We start from the raw sequence: 21560 nt of genomic DNA on the forward strand, positions 1-21560 counted from the left end.
TCTGTTCCCCGCTCTGTCTCAGGTGAATCCTCTCAGACTCCTGTGCATCTCGCCTGTATCCCAGCTCTTGTATAAATGAAAAAAAAAAATCTTAAAAAAAATGGAAAATAAAATAAATGAAGAGATTGCTTACTTGGGCATTTAAATTCAATTTTAAAAACCCTGTAAGGGGGCCTCCCTGGTGGCACAAGGGGTTAGATGCAACCTATGAAGCTGTCTGCAGCCACTGCAGCTCAGGTTCCATCCCTTCCAGGGAGACACCCACATGTCGTGGCAGACCTCTCCTGTCTCAGTCTAAACTGTTCCCCTCAGTGGTGTATTTCAGTCAATCCACCTGTTCTGTTTCTCACTCTGTCTCTGATGGATCCTCTCACTGCCCACAACCCCTGCATCGCTGGCCTGTAACCCAGCTCTTGTATGCATAAATAAATAAATCTTTAAAAAAATAAAACTCTGTAAGACCACAGATGATACTGACTTGTGGTCAGATCCTGTCCTGGTAGACAATTTCTATCCTCTGGGTGACATTTATGCTTGCTGTCTGCATCTCAGGGGCAGATTACTCTTTGCCCTCCCTGGACTCTAATATGTACAAGGCAAGGCCATGTCTTCCAGGTTTTGTCTCCTGTACTGAGCACCTGCTGTGCTGGGCTTGCAGAAGGAATCATACATGTTTGTTAAGTGCATTATGTCCCATTCACTCATCTCATCTATACTGATCAGTATCAATCTAACACATGGATCATTGAGAGAGAAAAACTGACCCCAGAGTACAAGGCAGAGATGATCTGAAATCCAAAGTGCTTTGGGGAACCTCATATAAAAGCATCAGGAGTGAGTGACAGATGAAATTACAGGGACCCTTGATTCCTGGATTTGCACTACCCCACTCAAGTCTGTACTACTTGTATGAGCCCTTTACAGAAATAATGGGCACTTTTTCAGTTGTTCTAAATGTACATATAAAGGCTATTTCTCTGCCCTATGCACCAGAGCGTTCTTACTTGTGTTCCTTGGCATCAAATGCTGCATGTCTGTCCTCTCTGAAAACAATTTTAACATCAGTAGGAAAGCCTTTAACTCTCTGGCTCTGGGCTTTATTTTCCTAACAATTAAGCTGCCATTTCATACTGTCCACAGTCTTCCACTTCTTTCATTTTTGGAGCATGTCAAGTTGGGATAAATTATAAATTTGACTCACTCAAGATACCACCTGAAATCATTATTCTATTTATCAGTGTCCACAATGTAAACAAACAGGGCAGATTTGTCCTTCAATAAAACCAGTGTTATGCAATGGAAGGCTGTGATTGCTTAGTATAATAAAACTGCAAGCAGGGTGACCATGTGGTGTCAGTCACAGAACATAATGCAGACACAAAAAGGTGAGAGTCTCAACAGGCGGGTCTAGACCTAGAGAGCACAGATGTTTTGGTGGAGGGACATTCATTATCTACTGAGCGTTTGGTGTCCTGAGTCCACCTGGAGCAGGCTCTCCTTGGAAGCATGAAGTTGTCTATCAAAGTCTTGCTCTGGATGTTTCACCTGCAGCCCAGCTTCCCCTTCCTCACCCCCATTCTAATTCAGCCCCCATTTCTGTGTCCCACTTTGCCCAAGGCAGTCCTGGGAAATGATTCAATTCCTTCGGGAAACCCATCATGTTGTAGAAGAGATGAGGTCTATTACCTTGAATCTGTAGGTGACAGTGGGTGCCAGCACTTGATGTTAATGGAATTTTGAGCACGCAGCTGGAAAAGGAAGTGTGCTAATTAGCCCTGACTTAATGGATGCTGGACTGGGTGGGGTTATATAATCACCATCTCTGGCACAGTCCTCATTTAAAGCTGAATGCATTTCAGGCACTTAGGGCCCCTCACACATCCCAAAAGAGCCACACCAGGGCCTGTAGATTTGAGACAACATTGCTCTTCAGGCCATAGTTCTGCCCCTCAAAGACTGCAAGCACACTACCACCCAAGGCTTGCCCCTGCTGGTCCCCCTGCCTGTCTTTCCTTGCTTTCTGAGAGGCTTTCCCTGAAGCTTTGGTTTAAGACAATACGGCCTTTCTTCTTCCTTGCTTATTTCTTCACCATAGTGTTAATCGTCACACTATACACCATACTGCCAGCTTAGTGATGCTGATGATGTGTCATCTTTTTAATTTTTATTATAGAAGCACCATTGGTTTACATTTTGGTAGTGTTTTGGGAGTATAGAATTTCCCCCCTCAGGTGCAAAGACCTATACTTGTCTGTTTAGAAGAGATGAGTGGACTTCCTCCCCAAAATGGAGATTTTTAAAGTAATAGAGAAATCAAACAAAAGAATTCTCAGTGGCCATATGGAAGAGATAATGTGGCAACATGAATGGAACTGGAAGCTATTATGCCAAGCAAAATAAGCCAGAAGAGCAAAGATAAATACTGGATGATGTTACTTTTCTGTGGAATATCAAGAAACCAAACAAAGTTTGTCAAAGACAAACTTTAGAGTCTATAAATCCTTCATGATGTGTCTTCTTGCCTAGGACACCAGCACCTTGAGGGCAGGGGACAGCTGAATTCTTGTACATCTAGTAGGCTGGGTTAACAGATTAACCAATCAAGTCAATGCCTTCCAGGGATGGATCATATTGCACAGGTTATGTTGGACATATAGGAATGTTCTGACAGGCCTATGACTCCAACCCCCAATTTAATAACCAATAGCAAGTCCAGATTTGATTTTACAAAGTCGAGTCAGTCAGAGTTACCTGTGAGGGGGAAGATGTAAGGACCAAAGCTTATTGGAATCTCTTATTTTGACAAGTGCCCTCATAGACACGTTCATCACTCAGGTCATTAGCTCATGTTCCTTCGTCTAGCAACTTATAAACACGATAGGACTGTGGACTTTCTCGACATTGTCTTTGCTTCTCACCAGAGGAACTCTTCAAAGCAAACAAAGTTATTGTCTTGCTGACTTTATTGCCCAGGCAGCCCTGCCAGTGTGGAAAGGACATTTCCAGCAGAGCAAACTATAGAATTCTTTCCTTCTTTTTGAGTCTACAGCACCTTTTCCAAAATCTCTTTCTGTAAGCATGTGTCATACAGTGTGATACAGTTACATTCTATTGTCATCATCTGTGTCACATTCTGGTGTACCCGCACTTGCAAAAGGATTCTTTAAAATGTAGGTAGACCAAGGGTCATTCTTAGTGCTGTGAGTTCTATGGGTTTTGACAAATGCATGTTGGTAAATGCAGCTATCTTAGTATTTTCCTAATAAGTTACTTGTGTTTCTAACATCATTTTTGCAGAGCATAAACTTTTAATAAAGTGCAAAGGTCTGTTTATTATTTCATAGGTCATGCTTCTAGTATTTTACCTAAAAAGTTGTTAGTAAATCCAAAGTCACATCTATTTGTATTATTATTTTATATTCGAGAAGTTTTATAGTATTGCATTTTACTTTCATGTTTATGATTCAATTTGCATTTGTTCATTTTAAAATAAGGTTTAGGTCTGTATCTAGGTCCAATTTATGAGTGTTTTTGGATTTCTGTGTATAGGTCTCCTGCAAATTTTGTTAGATTTATGCTTAGATATTTATTTATTTTTTCTTTTTTTTCATTTTTTATTATTTATTTATTTTTAAATATTTATTTATTTATTTATTTATTTATTTATTTATTTATTATTTATGCAAGCACTGGCTACATTCAGAAGCATGGGAGGATGAGAGAATTCACCAGAGACAGAGCAGGGAACAGAACTGGCAGACTGACAAAGTACACTGCTGAGGGGAGCAACGGTCGGAAGGAGAGGTTGGTGTGCTATGTGAGAACCTTGTTGGTGGCCAGGGATGGAACCAGTGCTGCAGAGAATGTGGGCAGTTTCACAGCCCAGCGCTCAACCACTGCACCACCAGGGGAGGCCTTGCTTAGGTATTTCATTTGGGGTATAATAATTATAACAGATAATGTTTCTTTAATTTTAAATCCCAGTTGTTTGTGTTGCTTATGGGGAAACTAATAAACTTTTGTATATTGACCACATACCCTGCACCTTCCTATAATTGCTAATTATTTCTGAGATTTTTTTAAGATTTCTAGTGGTTTTCTACCTGGAATACAAAATTGATTGTTTCATGTCAATATGTATTCCCTTTATAGCTTTTCTTTTCTTTTACTTATCATATTAGTTAGGACAGCCCCACAGTTCTGAATTGGTATAGTGGCAGAGGACAAGATAGCCTTTTTCTCCATCAGAATAGGAAATCTATTTGGTGGCTCATCTTTAAGTGTAATGTTAGTTATATGTTTTCTTTTATACATTTAATTAGTTTAAGGAAAAACCCCTTAAATTCTGGGTTTTTGAATTTACTTTTTTTTTTAATTTTGAATGTGTTGAAATATATTGAGTGTTTTTATGTCTGTTGATACAGTAATATATATTTTCTTATTCACTCTTAATGTAAACTGTTATATTACTTGATATGTAAGTGTTGAACTGGTCGTGTATTACAGGAATGAGCCACACTTAGCCATGCTGTATATAATTTTTCAATAATTTCAATACAAGTCACTGGATGTGATTTTTTTAACATCTCTAGTTTTTCAGTTTTATTATCATTTTATTATATTTAGTTGTTTTGGTTTACAAAGTAATTATCGTCTCAAAAATGAATTGTGTTACGCAGGAGGCGCAATACGGAGGCAGAGTGAAGACACTGGGCTCAGCGCCGCCATAAACTCACAACAATGTGCAGGACAACATGGATGGCCCTGAAAGAGAAATGGGTGACCAGGGCACACACCAGGAGCAGGGACCAATGGCAAGAAACCGGGAAAACGTTAACTGACCTGCATCTACAGTTATACTGGAACAGAATTAAACCACCTACAGATGTGGACTTGGGGACACAAGCCACATTGGGGAGTTTGGAGATTCAGCACTTCCCTCAGCGCTGGGATCAACACGCTGGGCCCTCCGGGAGGCCCTATTTTTGAAGACACCGTACCAATTCTCTACAGCTGTGAGTGTTTTTCTGATGGTAGAAGGTACATAAATACTTCATACCTATAGATGCACACACAAGCCACACTCATGTAGACTCATATGCACAAACTTGCACACAGTGCAAGACATGCACATACAACTAAAGAAAATAGTGCAAATACCTAATTCCATACTCATAGCTAGCTCTGCTTCACACTCCTGTCTCACTCTCTTATCACCACTTGACCCCTCTCACTTTTCTAAAATTTTCTAAATGCTTTCCAAAATTTTCTAAATTTTCTAAACTTTTCACTGCTTATTACAAGAATGTTAAAGGATTTTTAGGTCTCTGATGTCTGATGTGTTGGAAGTGTGGGTGCCGTCATAAATGGGGAGCAAACATGGTCAGTTTCAAACACCAATTTAATGTGTCCTGGGATAGACATTTTAACTAAATAATCCATTTCAGACTGTCTCCTCCAGGCATAGAAAGAGCGTCCAGATGCCTCCACGCCCCAGGGCCCTGCAGGTAGAGCAGGTCACCTGGAGGTTCCCCTGCAGTGGGAACCAGTGTGTCCACGGCGGCCTCCTCCTCGAGCCCTCTGGGACCTGCATGGGAAGAGCAGAGCCAGTGAAGCCCAAGCACGGAGGAAGCTCTTTCCTTAGTGACACCCCCCGGGAAGTGATGCATGGACTCAGATGCGACAAAGAACAGATGGAAACCAGGAGGCCCTATCGAGGCACCACTCACTGGCGGGTAAGCAATTCTCAAAATTGGAATCCCCGTTGTGAAAAGGGGCTCAGTAGAGGGGGACTTCCTACCGTGTATGTCAGTCCCTGACAGCGCCAGTCAGACCGAAGAGCTCCTGCATCGTCTGTGCCGTCCGGGTGCCCAGGGGCCACCAGTAGGGCCCACACGGGATAGAGCCTAAGATGGGGAAGCAAGGCCCTGGGGTCTGAGCCTATGGCCCTGGGGCCTCTGGGGGCTCAGCCCACACAGCTCCACTCCCATCCTGGGCCCTGCACCTGCTCACCTGCCCTAAGCCCTCCTCTCCCCCCTTCCTCTGCTCTGTTCCCCTCAGGTGCTTCACCAGAACCATTGCCCTCCCTGCCCTTCACCTGCTCTGCTCCTGGGACTGCTGTGCTTGCGGACATCTGTGCTCCACACCTATGGTCTCATGCTGCTTCTGGCCCCTCTTGCTGGGCCCAGCCCCTGAGCCCTCTCCAGGGCTCGGCCTCTGCTGGTTTGCTCCTTTCACTATGGCCACTGAGTGGCTGCCCTGGAGCGGGGAAGTGAATTCTAGGGAGGTGCTGGTGACCATCGGATCCCCAGGAGGGTGAACTCTGCTCTTGTGTTTTCTTCCGAAGGGTGGACAGAAAATGCAACATTTTAAAATCCTATGAAGGATTCAACGAGCTCTGGCCTTGTAGCCTCCGCTGGACTGAAGGGTGGATTGGGAATGGTGTTAATGCCCAGTGTCTCTGCAGGGGGTGGGCTGAACAGGGGCTCCTCCTTGGGGTTATTCGGGTGGTGCTGGAGAGCTGGGGGGCTGGGCTGGAGGTCTTCCTAATGCTTTCCTGCCCCCCCTCCAGCTGGGGGCCTAGCAAGGTGGTGCTGGGCTGCAGGGCTTCCTCCTGTAGGGGGCCTTGCAGTGATGTGGTGTTGAGCCCCCAGGCCTCCCGCAGCACAGTCCCTAACCTGGAGGCCATGCTGGGCTTCCAGGCATCAGGCAGCAGGGGCCCTGAGCCAGAGATAGAACTCTTCAGGTTGGCATCCTTCTGCGGGATGCCTAGCCCGGAGGTGGTGTTGGGCTTCTGGGTGTCCTGCTTCGGGGACAGTCCCACCTGCAAGATTTCCCGTCCCGAGAACTCAGGCTGCCGGAGGTCCTCTGGTATCGGGGCTCAGTGAGCCCCATTGGGACTGAGGAGCTTGGGGAAGATGGTGGGGTCCGGCCCCTCCTCGCCCACCCATTGCCTGGAAAGCAGCATGAGGTAGGACCCCATCACAGGGTCATACCTGCCCTCCAAAAGCTCCCAGTTGATGACCTATTTCCAGAACCCCAGGCAGACCATGGCTTCCATCACGGCCTTTTGCTGGCCTGGGACAGCTTGCAGCAGGGCGGGAGTCCATTGGGCAGCCCCACCCTGGGGTGCTGGATGATGCTGTCCAGGGTGCTGCGGCTCTGGGGGTCAAGCGTCATCATCTTCCTTAGCAGGTCACGGCACTGCTGGGAGAGGTAGTGCGGCTCGTTGTAGACACCGCTCAGCACCCTGGCCCGCAGCTCCCCGAGGCTGTTGCCCTTGAAGGGCAGCTCCGTGTCCATGTCCTAGAGGACCACCCCCAGGCTCCTGATGTATGCCGCGGGGCCACTGTACTCCTGGTGACGGAGGATCTCGTGCACCACAAACTGCGGGCTGCCGCAGGGGGTCTTGAGCAGCGCTGTCCCAGAGAACTGGGCACTGAGCCCGAAGTCTGCCAGTTTTATGTTTCGGTGCCGGTCCAGGAGCAGGTTCTCTGGCTTCAGGTCCCAGTGCACCACGCCCCGGGCTTAGCAGTGGCTGAGCACAGCGAGGATCTGCTGGAAGATGCGGCGCGCCTCCATCTCCCCCAGGTGCCCGCACCTGCACAGGTAGTCCTGCAGGTCGCCCCCCTGAGTGCGCTCCAGGACCAGCAGCACCTCATCCTCAGTGTCCACCACCTGGAAGAGCTGGAGAATGTTCGGGTGCCAAAGGACTTTCATGCAGGCCACCTCGCAGACCAGGAACCTCTGAGGCGTGCCGGACTTGGGGATGACCTTTATGGCCACTTCTGTGCCCATTGGCAGGTGCCGCGCCTGCTTGACCTTGGCGTGGGTGCCCTCCCGCAGCTTGCCGAGCATCACATACTGTCTCGGGGCCATTCCCTGGGTAGACATGCACATTGAGGCAGTGAGGGTGGACCCGCTCCTACACTCGCAGGTCCTGGCTGTCTAGAGCCCTCGGCTCTAGCTCCGCTACCCGATTAACAAGTTCACTACTAGCCTAGAGCTAGTAGTACGTGAAAAGGATCCCCAGAACTAACTAAATGCTCCCCGTGCTGACTCCTCTACCGAAACAGTAAGGACGCTAACTTACCTCTACCAGAAACACTAACTATGCTAACCTAAGTAGGATACTAATACTGACTAACTAACTACGCACTCAAAAATGTAAACACACAACCAAAAAATTAACAAAGATAAATATTTAAAAATATAAAAAAAAACAATAACTAACAACTCCAAATAACAAGAACACAGACAAACGAACAAACCACAAGCGGAAAAAGACAAACAACAAAGGGGAAATAAAAACACACGTAAAAATAACAACACTAGGGAAAATGGGGGCAATAAAAAAATTAAAAATAAAAACAAATAAAAAATTAAAATAATAAAAGGAAAAAATAAGCAAATAATAAAACAATAAAGGAAAATAAAAAACAGAATTAAAAATAAAAATAACTAAAATAGCTAAAATAACTGAATAAGAAATAACCAAAGCAAAAGCAATCCAATCCACCAACACGCCTCTCTCTCCCTCCGAGTCCACCGTCACGATCCCAACACTCCTCGCTCTACCTACACCGCTGCAGGCTGCGCAGGGTCTTAAGTAGGCTCCGCGGGTGACATCACAGAGCTCTCTGTGGCGTCAGAGCAGAGGCCACGCCCCCGGCAGAGGGCACCCCGGGGGCCATTCAGCCTTCACGGGACAGCAACCCCCAAGAGGTGTGTGGACAGACGCCCTGGAGACCGGAATCCACCCCGTTCCAGAAGCCCACGGGGCGCTGGCGAGGCCGTGTCCTCTGTCGCGAGCGACCTGTCCCAGGTTTCGGCTTTTAGGGTCTCTCCGCACAGTCCCCCTCAAACCCTGGTGCGTCTCACATGGCACGACACATCCAGGGGTACAATAAACGACACCATGTTGGGAGCATGAGACGCGGCAGAGTCCGCTCTTCTCACCCCGACACTGAAAACTCTCTGGGACATGGTCCCCCCGTTTGGCCCTCGAGCTGCGTGTGCCCCTCGGCGTCCTCGCAGGCCGGAGGCCGGGTCGGCTCCCAGGGCGGCAGAGGCTGTAAAGCGGGCCCTGGAGGGGGTGTCCGCCCCGCCCCCAGCGCTGTGGGGACACCCCCTGACCTGACTCAGCTGGGGCTGGGGGCAGCTGGGGCTGGTCAGCTCCCCCCGAGATTTCTGGCTTGAAAATATCTGCGTCTGCAGCTCCTGTAGGCGCAGCGGGTTGAGCGCAGCGCTGTGGAGCTGTCCGCACCTCTGCAAAGCCGGTTCGATTCCCGGCCCACCAGGCAGGTGAGCGGACCTCTCCTTTCCCGCCCGCTGTGCCCCTCAGCAGTGTATTTCGTCAGTCTGCCTGTTCTGCTTCCCACTCTGTGTCTGGTGAATCCTCTCTCCCTCACACCTCTGGCCTGTACCCCGGTTCCTGTATAAATATATCTTTAAAAAAAAAAAAGACTATTTAAAAAGAATCTGCTTCTTGCTCGAACTCGGGGTCGGGGAGCAGAGGTTGGCAAAGGCCAGGTCCAGACACTGTGGCCCTGCACCCCGCGGGGAACGGCCTGGCTTCTGGAAGTGGTGGGCTCGCGTGAGCAGTGGGGTCCGCTGCTGCTCAGGCTGCAGGTTCCCCCCGCCAGGCCAACCCTGATCACTCACGCACAGCATCCGCTGAGGACCAGGTCTCCCCTGAGCAGCCTGGGGCGCGGCCAGAGCCCCAAGGCTCAGAGCCTGGGCTCAGGGGTCGGGCCCGGTGGCCCCAGCGCCGCGTGTCCCAGGCCCAGAGGGCAGAGGGTGTCATCCTCTCGGGGGACAGGACGCCCAGGGCAGGTTCTCTTGGTTCCGCCCCCCGGGGAACTGACCCAGCAGCGGCCAGGAGAGTCCGTGCTGCTCCTCCTGCGACCGCGGCTGCTCCTGGCTGCCGCAAGAGAGGTCGCGGCCTCTCCCGTGTCGGGGTGGACTCACAGGCCCGTTCCCGTCTTTCTCCCCAACCTCCACGGCCGCCTCGGGTGAGTCCGCGCTCTGTGGCCGCCTGTGTCCACACCCGCCTCAGCCTCAGGGGCTGCCAACCCCACGGAGGCTCCGCATCCCTCTCGCCTCTGAGAACCCATGATGCCCCCACCAGCCTGGGATGCTGCGCGACACGTGCCAGGGCTGCGGCCCCGCACTGGTTCCTCCCCTTCCTTCAACCTCCCACGCACCCAGGGAAGAGCGAGAGCATCAATCAGATCATCAGCTCGCTGGCCTCACACCTTCCCGTGGCCCTAACTGGGCGTGACACTTCTCCCAAACCCCTTTGCACAGGCTTCCCTGCCCCGCTGGCCTCAGCCCTGCCCCCGCCCACCTCCCCTCCCTGTCCAGCCCTGCTGGGTGAGCTGCCCCTTTTTCGTTTTTAATTTTATGTATTTTTACATCCTTTTTCATTTTTGCCAATGTATGCATTTTCACCTTGGTTATAGTCCCCGTACAATTCCCACCCCCTTGACGATCCTACTCCTTCCTCCCCAGCACGGTAGTGTGACTCTGGCTTGCAGATGCTGTTGATTGTGATTTTTACTTTATTATATTTAGTATTTTCCTGGTCCCTAATTTAGGTTTTCTAAACTCCTGCTATGAGTGAGACCATCCGGTATTTTTCTTTTTCTTTCTGGCTTATTTTGCCCAAGCATGACCCCTTCCAACTTCATCCATGTTGCTGCAAATTGCATGTGTTCATCTCTTTTGATTGCTGAGTCATATTCCATTGTGTATATGCACCACATCTTCTTGATCCTGTCATCTATTTTGGGATATTTGGGTGTCCTTCTTTCTGCCACATCCTGTTGCCACCTGAGGCATTTGCTCTTATTTTTGCAGAATCCCCAGTCTGCACACACCAGCTCTCTGGCCTTGCTTTCCTCCAACCCACATGTCACTTCTGACCACCTTGCAGGCAGGTGCTGCACATTTCTTCTTGAATCACATCCTCTCCTCCCTTCACAGTGTCAACTGCACATAAATCATACTAACATGTTTTCAGAATTTCATGCTAGAATGGAATTCCCTCCTGTGTCTTGAGGTCCTGACACAATTTTGCTTATGGGAAGAATGCTGTTGACTGACCCAAAGCAGTCCTAAAACAAGAACATTATAAAGAACATTACATTTTGAATGTTCCCTTGTCTTTTTACATGGGAACATTTTCTCACTCTCTATCAGGAAACAGATTCAGTTTGACTAGGGAAACTTTGTTTGAAGCAATATTTCAAAGTACTTCAAATGACAAATGTCACGTGCGATGTCATAAAGGTTTACATCATCAGCCACATTGAGTTTTTTCGCTGTGTTTTAATCTGTTGGCTTAATTTTAGAAGTGCCTCACAGTCCAAATCAGTGTTAATACCTATGTCTAAACATACAAGGAATGCAGATGGGGAAAGCAGTAAAACTATCACAATTTGCAGATAATACGATAATATACACTGAGAACCCTAAAAACTCCACAGAAAAACTATTCAAAATAATCAACCAGTTCAGTAAAGTGGCAATATTCCAAATCAACACGCAAAAATCAGTAGCCTTTCTATACACAATCAATCTGCAGAAGAAGAAATCAAGAAAACCATCCCTTATGTAATTGAAACAAAAAAAAATAAATACTTGGGAATGAACCTAATAAAAGAGGTGAAAGATCTATACAGGGCCTCTATGGTGGTGCAGGCAGTTGAGTGCAGCGCTGTGAAGCTGTCCGCAGCTTCTGCAGTGCCTGTTCGATCCCTGCCGGCCTCGGAGCTACCCACATGACATGGCAGACCACTCCTGTCTCGATTGCTGCTCCCCTCAGTGGTATATTTCGTCAGTCTGCTTGTTCTGCTCCCCACTCTGTCTCTGGTGAATCCTCTTACCCTCCCGAGTCTCCGGCCAGTACCCCAGTTCTTATCAGCATAAATAAGTATTTAAAAAAAAAAAAGAAAAAAAGATTATTTAATTTGCTAGCATAGTCAGTCACAGTGTCTCATGACCTTTGTATTTCTCTGCTAGCTGTAGCAATTTCCATTTTTGTCTAATTATATTCATAATTTTTTTTCTTGCTTCCATTGTTAGCCTAGCTAAAGATTTATCAGTGTTGTTTATTGAAGAAGTAACTCTTCGTTCATGGATCTTTGTTTTGGCTTTTTGACTTGTGTTTCATTTATTTCTGCTCCAATTTAAATAATTTCCCTTCTTTTATTTATTTTAGTTATTCTTTCTTTTATTTCTCAAGTTGCTTGAGGTGTACTGTTTAATTATTTATTTGGGATATATGTTACTTCTGGGTGTAGGACCCTTCTGCAATTCCCACTCAAAATCCTTTCTCCCTTACCCCATGTTATTTTTGTTCAAGGAGTCAATAAAAAAATAATCTTTAAAATGTAATTGACTAAGATGTGTTTCCACGAGTGTTAGTATTTTGTAAGGTCTCTGTGCCCTATGTGCAGTTACCAAAGTGCACCCACTGCAAAAACACCTGCAGTCTGCCCCCATAGCCATTGTGCTTTCTCCCGCATCTCTCTCACCCCTCCCTATTCTTCTTCCCCTTGGGGACCTCAGTTCTGTGACCAGGGCAAGGATTATTTTTAAAGTTTGAGGTTCCTTTATTTGCTTTCTCTATAGTCCACGTACAAGTGATGCTACCTGGTATTGTCTTTTACCTAGTGACTTATTTCACTCCGCATAATGGCTTTTAGTTCCATCCATGTTGCTATAAATGACATGTGTTTATCTTTTTTCATTGCTGAATAGTATTCCATTGTGTATACACATCACATATTCTTGATCCATTTATCTGATTGGGCACTTCAGTTGTCCCCACATCTTGGTTATTGTAAATAGTGCAGCAATAAACATGGGAGAGCAAGTTTCCTTTCAAATTAGTGTTTTTGTATTTCAGTGGTAGAAACCTAGGAATAGGATTGCTGTGCCACGTGGCAGATCAACTTTTTGTCTTTTGAGAAAACTCCATACTGTTTTACATAGGAGTGACATCAGACTACCAACACCAACAGTGAAAAAGTGTTCTTTTGACTCCATATCCCCACCAACACTTGTTGCTTCTTGCTTTAGATATGTGTACCTTATGGATATTTTTTGTCAAAATTATGCACAGAGTGTTCTCTTATTTTTTAAGATATGTATTTATGCATACAAGAGCTGGGTACAAGCCCGAGGTGTGGGTGGTGAGAGGATTCACCAGGGACAGAGTCAGGAGCAGAACAGGCAGATTGACTGAAATACACTGCTGAGGGGAGCAGCGGGCGAGACAGGAGAGGTCTGTCGTACCATGTGGGCAGCTCCCTGGCCAGGGATCTAACTCTGTGCTGCAAACAGCTTCATAATGCTGAGATTTAATAATTTGTGCTGTGAGGGAAGGCCTCTTTCCTGCAATTGTGAAGATGATTTTATCTCGATTGAAATTTTGTTTGCTGTAAATTCTTGATAGTTTCCCAGAGTGCCTTCCAAGTTGGTAGAGATGCCTAGAAAAGAATTAGGCCAAGAATTGAACCAGCGCTTAAGAGGCTGCGGGCAGCTTCACAACCCATCGTTCAACCGTTGCACCACAGGGGAGGCCCCTCTTATTGTCTTTAGAAGCAGTCCCCGCATCTTAGCATGACATCAAGGGTTTTTCAGTATGACTCTATTCTCTCCTAGCAATCGTACCTTCTCTGTAACTACTTACTCAGTTGTACTAAACTACATATTCCTTCAACTTTTTCCAGAATGTGCTACTTCTGTCTGGAATGTCCATATATTTCTCTTCAATTAACCTTGTGTCAGGAGTTAGTTTAGCTGTTTGTATCAGGAAACCTTTCCCAGTGTTCTCTGCTGGGGGTGCATCAAGAACCATTGCCCTGATTTCTCAGCTCACACTGTGGAACAGGTCCTCCCAATTCTGATATTTCCAAGTTCCTGCTGAGCATCAGGATGTTACACATGGTAGGCATCCTGACTAGAATTTTTACTTTCTGTGTTTTAATTTTTGCCCCTCAGACACAAACCTGATAAGGCTTCTGTGAATCAAATACCAATAATAATTTATTAGCCACCAAGATGGCTTGAGTTCTTTAGTGCCAATGGGGGGTGGACCTCTCCACTAAGAGGACTCAGGAATCCCTTGGGAGCTTTCTGGGCTCAGAAGACCTGAAGACTTAATTCAGCCTTGGAAGAGACTTGGTTCAACCTGAAATTGAAGCCCTGGTGAGTAGAGCCTTAGAGGAGTCACTGGGAGCCCTGTGGAAGAGACATCTGGCCCTTGGAACTGCTTCTGAGTTAAAGTATACACTGTCAGGGTGCTTCAAACAGGATGTGATTTTCAGTTAACACAGCTGGTACTTGATATATACATCTACTGAGTGAATCAAATCACTCCCTAACTTAGAAGCATAAACAATATCATTGCTTATTGCCATAATGAGTCAAGAATGGGAGTGTAGCTTTCCTCAGTCCTCCAAGTCAGTGTGGCTAAGCAGCTCTGGTCACAGCACAGTCAAGACTGTGTGTCGATGTGAAACCACGTGAATCTGAGGGGATGACACAGTCTGTGGGTCCTCATCTATGTGCTCACAACTATAAGACACAAGTCAGGCTCAGGGTGCAATGAGGGGGAATTGGGGAAAAGGAAAGTTTCTAAGGCCACGGATGGTTGGCTGTCTTACCCCAAAGAGTGCCCACAGCGTCTAGTAGTCCAAACCAAAAGCTGCTTATGCAGGATGGCCCCGTCCTGTCAATCAGAGCCTGGAGGTAGTGCACACCAATAAGTGATGAACCAGAACCCGACTCATGGTGGCAGCTGGCGGTAGTCACAGTGCAACAGGGATGCAAGGTCCCTAACGTCAGAGGGTCCATAGACACTTTCCTGAAGCCTGCTGCTTAAGTAAAGGTGCCCGGAGACTGAGTGGCAGCAGTGATTTCCCACTCCACTATCCCAGTATGTGTAGCCTGCTCTGAAAGCAGCAGAGACCACAAGCTTTTCACTATTTGCCACTCCCAGTGCAAGCAGCCACATTGTTTTAATAGGAGGTGCTGACGCAGAAATCTGAAGGCTGGACTGGACAGTGTCAGATGCAACTGCACCAAGAGGTTGTGTCAGGAATTCTGGAGGAAGGGGCGGCAGTGAGCAGTGGTGCTGGAAGATCAGAAGCTGCTTATTAGAGGTGGTGGTGCACATGCCTGCAGTGCCAGTCAGCAGGCGGGGATGTGGAAGATCAGGCATCGGTGTTACACTCCTTAAAGATGCCAAACAAACATAGGCCAACAGGAGAAGCTCTTTTCACAAGTGGTGTCAGAGGACCAGGCACCAATTGACAGCACTTCCAGAGATCCTACACATAGGCCAGGGACACCAGTCAACAGGCAATGTGGGAGCAGAGTTAGAGGCGGAAGCAAATGTCAAGCAGTGTTTCCAAGGAGAGATCAGATGCAAAGGTCTGCAATGAATGAAGGTTTTGATTAATGAAGGTCTCAGTAAATGAGTGTCCAAATGAAGTCTCCCAATCAACACATGAAACCAGCTACTGTCCCAGCTTATACTTCCTTCAGTGTTATCCCCCTTTCATACTGGATTGGTGCATCTTCAAAATTGACACCATTTCAACATTTGATTGGCTCCTGCATGATATAAAATCTGACTGCTCCTTTTACAATGTCACATCTTCTTTAAAACAGAACCCCTACAAGCATGTGAAACCCTATCTATCCTGAGGTTGCGTGGTCTTGTGCCAACAGTGGGCTCTGCGGAAAAGCCAGGCAGGCAGGCTGTGCTGCCATTAAATGGCACTGGCCAGGTTCAAACCTGACTGGCATGTACCCAAAACCACTCTGGTGCAAGGGGCCCCTTCTGCAATGGAGCTGGTCATGCCCCATTGCACCTGGCTGCTGTGCTGGGGGAGCTGGAAGTTAGGGAGGCGTCTTCCTACACATGCTGCAGATGTAACACCTGCTATAGAGTTTGCATGCTGATTTCCAGCAAGGCCTTTCCAGGACTAGACACCTAACTACAGGAGGTGTCACTGATAGTGTTTTTAGTCTGAGAATTCAGGTGTCTCCAGACTGGGCTACCTGATTGGATCTGATATGACCATTGGTGCCGTCTATCCAATGTGCCCCCAGATCCTTTTTTGTCTTGTCCTTGTTCGGTTTTGGTAATATTGTAATGTTGGCTTCATAGAACGTGTTTGGTATTGTCCCTTCCTTCTCAATTTTTTTGGAAGAGTTTGTGAAGGATAGGCACTAATTTGTCTCTGAATGTTTGGTAGAATTCATTTGTAAATCATTCAGGTCCTGGGCTTTTGTTTTTGGGGAGGTTTTGATTATCATTTCAAATTTGCTGCTTGTAATTGGTCTGTTTAGGTGTTCTACTTCTTTATCTAGCTTTGGGTGATTGTAGAGTTGGAGGAATTTGTCCATCTCCTCTAGATTTTTGAACTTGTTTCCATATAACTGTTCATAGTAGTTACTGATTATTCTTTTGATTTCTGCTGTGTCCGTTGAGATTTCTCCTCTTTCATTCATGATACTGTTTATTTGTGCTTTCTCCCTTTTTTCCTTTGTGAGCCTGGCTAGGGGTTTGTCTATTTTATTGATATTTTTGAAGAACCAGCTCTTGGTTTCATTGATCTTTTGGATTGTTTTTTTAGTTTCAATTTCATTTATTTCTGCTTTGGTTTTTATTATTTCGTTTCTTCTACTGGTTTTGGGGTTTTTTTGGTGTTCTTTTTCTAGATCTTTGACCTTCAAAATTAGGTTGTTTCTTTGTGTTCTTTCTTGTTTCTTGATGTGAGCCTCTATTGCTATATATTATCCTCTTATCACTGCTTTTGCTGCATCCCATACATTTAGGAAATTGGTGTCCTCATTGTCATTCAATTCAAAGAATTTTTTTAAAGATTTATTTTATTTATTCATTTATTTATTTATTTATACAAGCACTGGGTACAGTCAGAAGTGTGGGAGGGTGAGAGAATTCACCAGAGCCAGAGTGGGTAGCAGAGCAGGTAGAAGGATAGAAGTACACTGTTGAGGGGAGCAGCAGGTGGCAGGAGAGGTCTGTGCACCATGTGGGACCCTCCTCCGCTGGCCGCAGAGCAACCGGGGATCAAACCAGCGCCGCAGAGGCCGCGGGCAGCTTCACAACCCAGCGCTCAACCGCTGTGCCACTGGGGAGGCCCAATTCAAAGAATTTTTTAATTTCTTCTTTGATCACCTCATTAGTCCAGTGGTCTTCCAGTAGTGTGGTTTTCAATCTCCAAGAGATAGGAGAGTTCCTTCCCTTCTTTTTATGGTTTATTTCTAGTTTGATGCCTGTGTGGTCAGAAAAGATGGTTGGTATGATTTCGATCTTGGTGTTGGTGTATCTGTTGATGTTTGTCTTGTGTCCCAGTATGTCATCAATCCTGGAGAATGATCTGTGTGCGCTTGAGGAAAATGTGTACACTGTTATTTTTGGGTTTAGTGTTCTATAGATGTCTGTTAAGCCAAAGTGCTCTAGGTCCTTATTTAGAGCTTTAGTGTCTTTACTTATTTTTTGTCTCGTTGATCTATCCATTGTTGATAGTAGTGTGTTGAAGTCTCCCACTACGTATGTGTTTTCTCTGATGTCTGTTTTCAGAGATGACAATAGTTGTCTGATATATTTTGGTGCTCCTTCGTTTGGTGTATATAAGTTAATGAGTGTTATTTCTTCTTGAAGTATTGTCCCCTTGATCATAATGTAGTGACCATTGGGATCTCTTTTTACCTTCTTGAGTTTGAAATCTGTTTTATCTGATATAAGGGGAGCATCTGATGAGACAGGAGAATCTTCTGAGCCCTTGGAGAGTCAGCTCCCTGAGCTGGGCTAGATTCAGGCCTCCGTGGTGACAGTGCTGAGGCTTCACCCCTAGGACATCAGGGAGGCCCAAAAAAACAAATTTGTGTTATACCTACCATGTGTACTACCTCTGTTGTATACTTGGGAAGATCCAAGGTCACCATTTATTTGGTTCCTTCTCTGTAAAATGCCCAGGTAGAATTCAGAACAGAGGCAGCAGACATGTGAGGGAATCAGGGCCTGAGGGGCCTCGGCTGTGAGTGGTTTGGGTAAAGTGTTTACACTGGGTTGTAGATCTTCTGCAAGGCCATAGCGAGAAGGAGGCCAGCACTATGACAGAACTGGATGCTAAAGGAGTGAAAAAATTTGGGTGATACAAAACAAACTTTATTAGTATTTCTATAATGAACAAGAAACCCTGGAGGTAATAAAATGAAACAACTTGAAATCAATTAGGAAACAAAGATTTTGAACTACAAGAGGAGGGCCAGGTGTCTGTGGGTGGAGGGGTAGTAGAAGTTAAACGAGGATGTGTGGCTAGAGAGGTGGATAAGGTTTGGAGTCAGCGGTGCTTAGTCTGCAGCAGAGGTGGACAGGCAGGACAGGGGTCAGGGGATGGGACCCTGGAGGAATGGTATCAGGTGAGCACCCTCTGCATATGTTGTTCCAGAGGAACAGGAGAGCCCAGCAGGCCTGCTGGGTCAGACAGACAATGCCCAGGATGCTGTAGGTGTTCCTGGGCACTCTGAGCTCACTAATCCCCTGCAGAGTCAGCTGGAAACTCCCCAGATTCCAGCAGGATGTCCCCAGGCTGCTGAGCCCTGCTAAGGAAACCAGGCCAGGACCTGAAACCGGTGGGACAACCTGCTGGGCACAAGCGAACACCACCTGTTTGCAGGGAGCCAGGCCCTTGCCAGGCCCCAGCAGGGCATCCTGGCAGTGTTGTGTTTAGACCAGCCCCACTGTGGGAGATAGGTATAGGCCAGGATGCTTCAGGACTTGCCCAGTGTGGGCAGTTCACACCCGCCCCTTCTGGGGAAGCTAAGACTGGAGCAGGATTACTAAGACTTCTTTGAGGATTCTGAGATAAGAGGAGTGCTTAGGAGGAACCAGACAGTGACCAGGATGCTGCACCCCATGGGGACAGTGCTGAGCTCACTCCACCCCTGCTGGGAAAGCCAGGCCCTGGCCAGGAGAATGCAGCCTAAGCAAGAGCGTCCTGAGCTCAAACCACACCTGTGGGAGGAAGCCACCTCTGGCCAACATCCTGCAGGTTCAAATAAGGGTGTGAAGGCAACAGCAGCCCTTCCTGGGGAACCAGCCCCTGCAGGGATCCTGTAGCACAAGAAAAGACACCCCTGGTGTCTGTTTCTCTCCAATCAGCAAATTCTCGAGCTCGTGGCCTGTCCTATGTGCTGCAGTGTTGCCCAGCTGTACTCCTTGAGAAGGCACTTGATATGCAAGAGGACAGGCCATCAGCCACATGCCAGATTGCCATTTGCCTTTTCAAACAGACCACATGCTAGAGCCCTAAGCAGAGACCAGCCTAAAATAGGGGGCCCTTGGGATACTTTTCCCCAAATTTGTCAGCTACAGATGCCAGGTCATACTGCTCATGGTCCAAATCTAGCCCGTGTGGTGTCCTCCAAGGGGCACCTGACCCTACCCATCCAGTGGGCCCCATGCACCAGCCTGGGCCGCTCACCCTTGGACAGCAACTCCAAGGGTTTTTTGTACTCCAGCCAGTTCCTTTGGACATGTGCCCCAATCTCAAAGTTGTGGGTGCACTTCAACCTGGAAGTGACAGATCCCACACTGGGCTGTGGGAGGACAGACGGGGAAATGCACTCTTTGGGCCTCTTCACCTTCCTGGACAGAGAGCACCTTCTGGGAGCAAACAGACACACCTGCTGGGTGGCAACCAGCTGGGGCAAGAGGAAGCAGCCATGAATCTCTGGGTCCAACCACAAGCCAGGCTGGTTGTTGTGGAGACATGACCCGCCTCCTGGGTGGGCCAGACCCTCCTTCCTTGAGCACGCACACACTCACCCTCACAGCTCGCACACCCACACTCACAGGGGGAAAGGGAGGGGTAGGGGACATCAGAGCCCTGGCTTGGCCTGACCTGTCCCCAGGGCCCCCCTTGTTACCTCAGGGGTAGTGCTGGTGTTGGCCTGAGACATACGAACAGGCTCCTCATGCCTTGCAGCAGAGGGAGACACGAGTTTCGGGGACCCTTTTTGGGTCCACTGTGGGGAGACCTGGGCAAACAGCAAGAAAACGTGGGGCCGGGTCCAGGTCCACCAGGCAAGTGAGCTGGGTCAGGTTTGGTTCAGAACCAACTGCCTGGGGACCAGGGTTCCAAGGTGATGTGTGCCCTGTCATCTCTCGGAGGTGATGTCACTTCCTGGGTCCCCTTCCCTGGACTTCCTGCTCACACAGATGCCCTACTCCCCCCCCCATGGCTGCCTGGGCCACTTCATTTTTGCCCTCCATGCCAGGCTCATCTCACAACACTGAGTGCAGCACAGCCTCCCAGAGACCTTGGATTGTGCCATGAAGCCAGGGCCAAGCTGGAGACCCAGGTCTCTGGCTGCTAACCTGACTCGTCCTCCCTGCCAGGGAGCAGGCCCTGCAGCACCAGCAACTTCATGCTCCCGTCTCCAATGGGCCCAGAGGAGCTCCAGAGTGTGGAGCCTCTCCCTGGGGTGGTCCTGGGGAGTGGGCCACTCCTCTCTGCTGCCCTTGGAAGGGAGGCTGGTGTCAGGTTCACAGCACTTGGAGGGTCCCACCCGGGGGAGGGCACTTGCACATGGCTCACCCAGGCCTGGCCAGCCCTGCTGGGGGCTGAGACATCTCCCACCCAGTGTGCCTGTTCTCCCTCGAGGTGGAATCCACCCAAACTCAGCCCTGCTCCTCTGTGGCTGTGTCCTATAGGGCCTTGTCGGCACAGTCAATGTGCCAAGGCCACAAACAGTGTACACGTGCTGGTGACAAACATCTCAGGGACCCCCAAGCCCTGCCTGCTCACACACTTGCCCAACTGCCTGGAGTTTGTATGGACTTGGGGCTGGGTTCTGATTGGGATGAGGCCACCCAAGGCATGGGGTGTCCACTCCAATAGTGACTGATGCCAGCGAGGCCTCTTCTGTCTCCTTCCCTGTCCTCACTGGCTGACTCTCCCTTTCTCTTTCTGTATGTCCCTCTGATGTTCTCTCTCCCCCTCTTGGTCTGTCCTCATCTCACTCTCTGTGTGTGTCCCTGTCCTTCTCTGCTTCTCTGTCCCTGCCCCATTCCTTTTTGTCTGTCTCAGTTTCCCTCTGATCCCCAGTGTGCAGAGGACCAGAGGGAGGGAGGGAGAAGATAGGGGACTGAGGTGATGGTGCACGGGTGCCTTGGAGAAGGAAACTCTATGGGGACTACACCTGAGTGGGTGGGGGAAAACAAACAGCGTTTACAAGTGAAAAGTGAAGTTAAAAATTAAAAAAAGAAGAATATATAATTAAAAATACAATCACGCCTGCAGGATCCTCCCCCTGTCTTTGCTTCTCCAGCAGTGGGGGTGTGAACTGTCCACACTGGGCAGCTCCTGAAGCATCCTGGCCTATACCTGTCTCCCGCAGTGGGGCTGTTTTGATCCTGTCTCCTGGAGGCAGCATAAAGTTGGGTTTTGTTTTTGGTACAACCAGTCACTCTGTGTCTTGTTCTTTGGTGAGTTCAATTCATTTTCATG

This window comes from Talpa europaea (assembly GCF_964194135.1).
Source record: "Talpa europaea genome assembly, chromosome: 8".
Taxonomy (NCBI): Eukaryota; Metazoa; Chordata; class Mammalia; order Eulipotyphla; family Talpidae; genus Talpa; species Talpa europaea.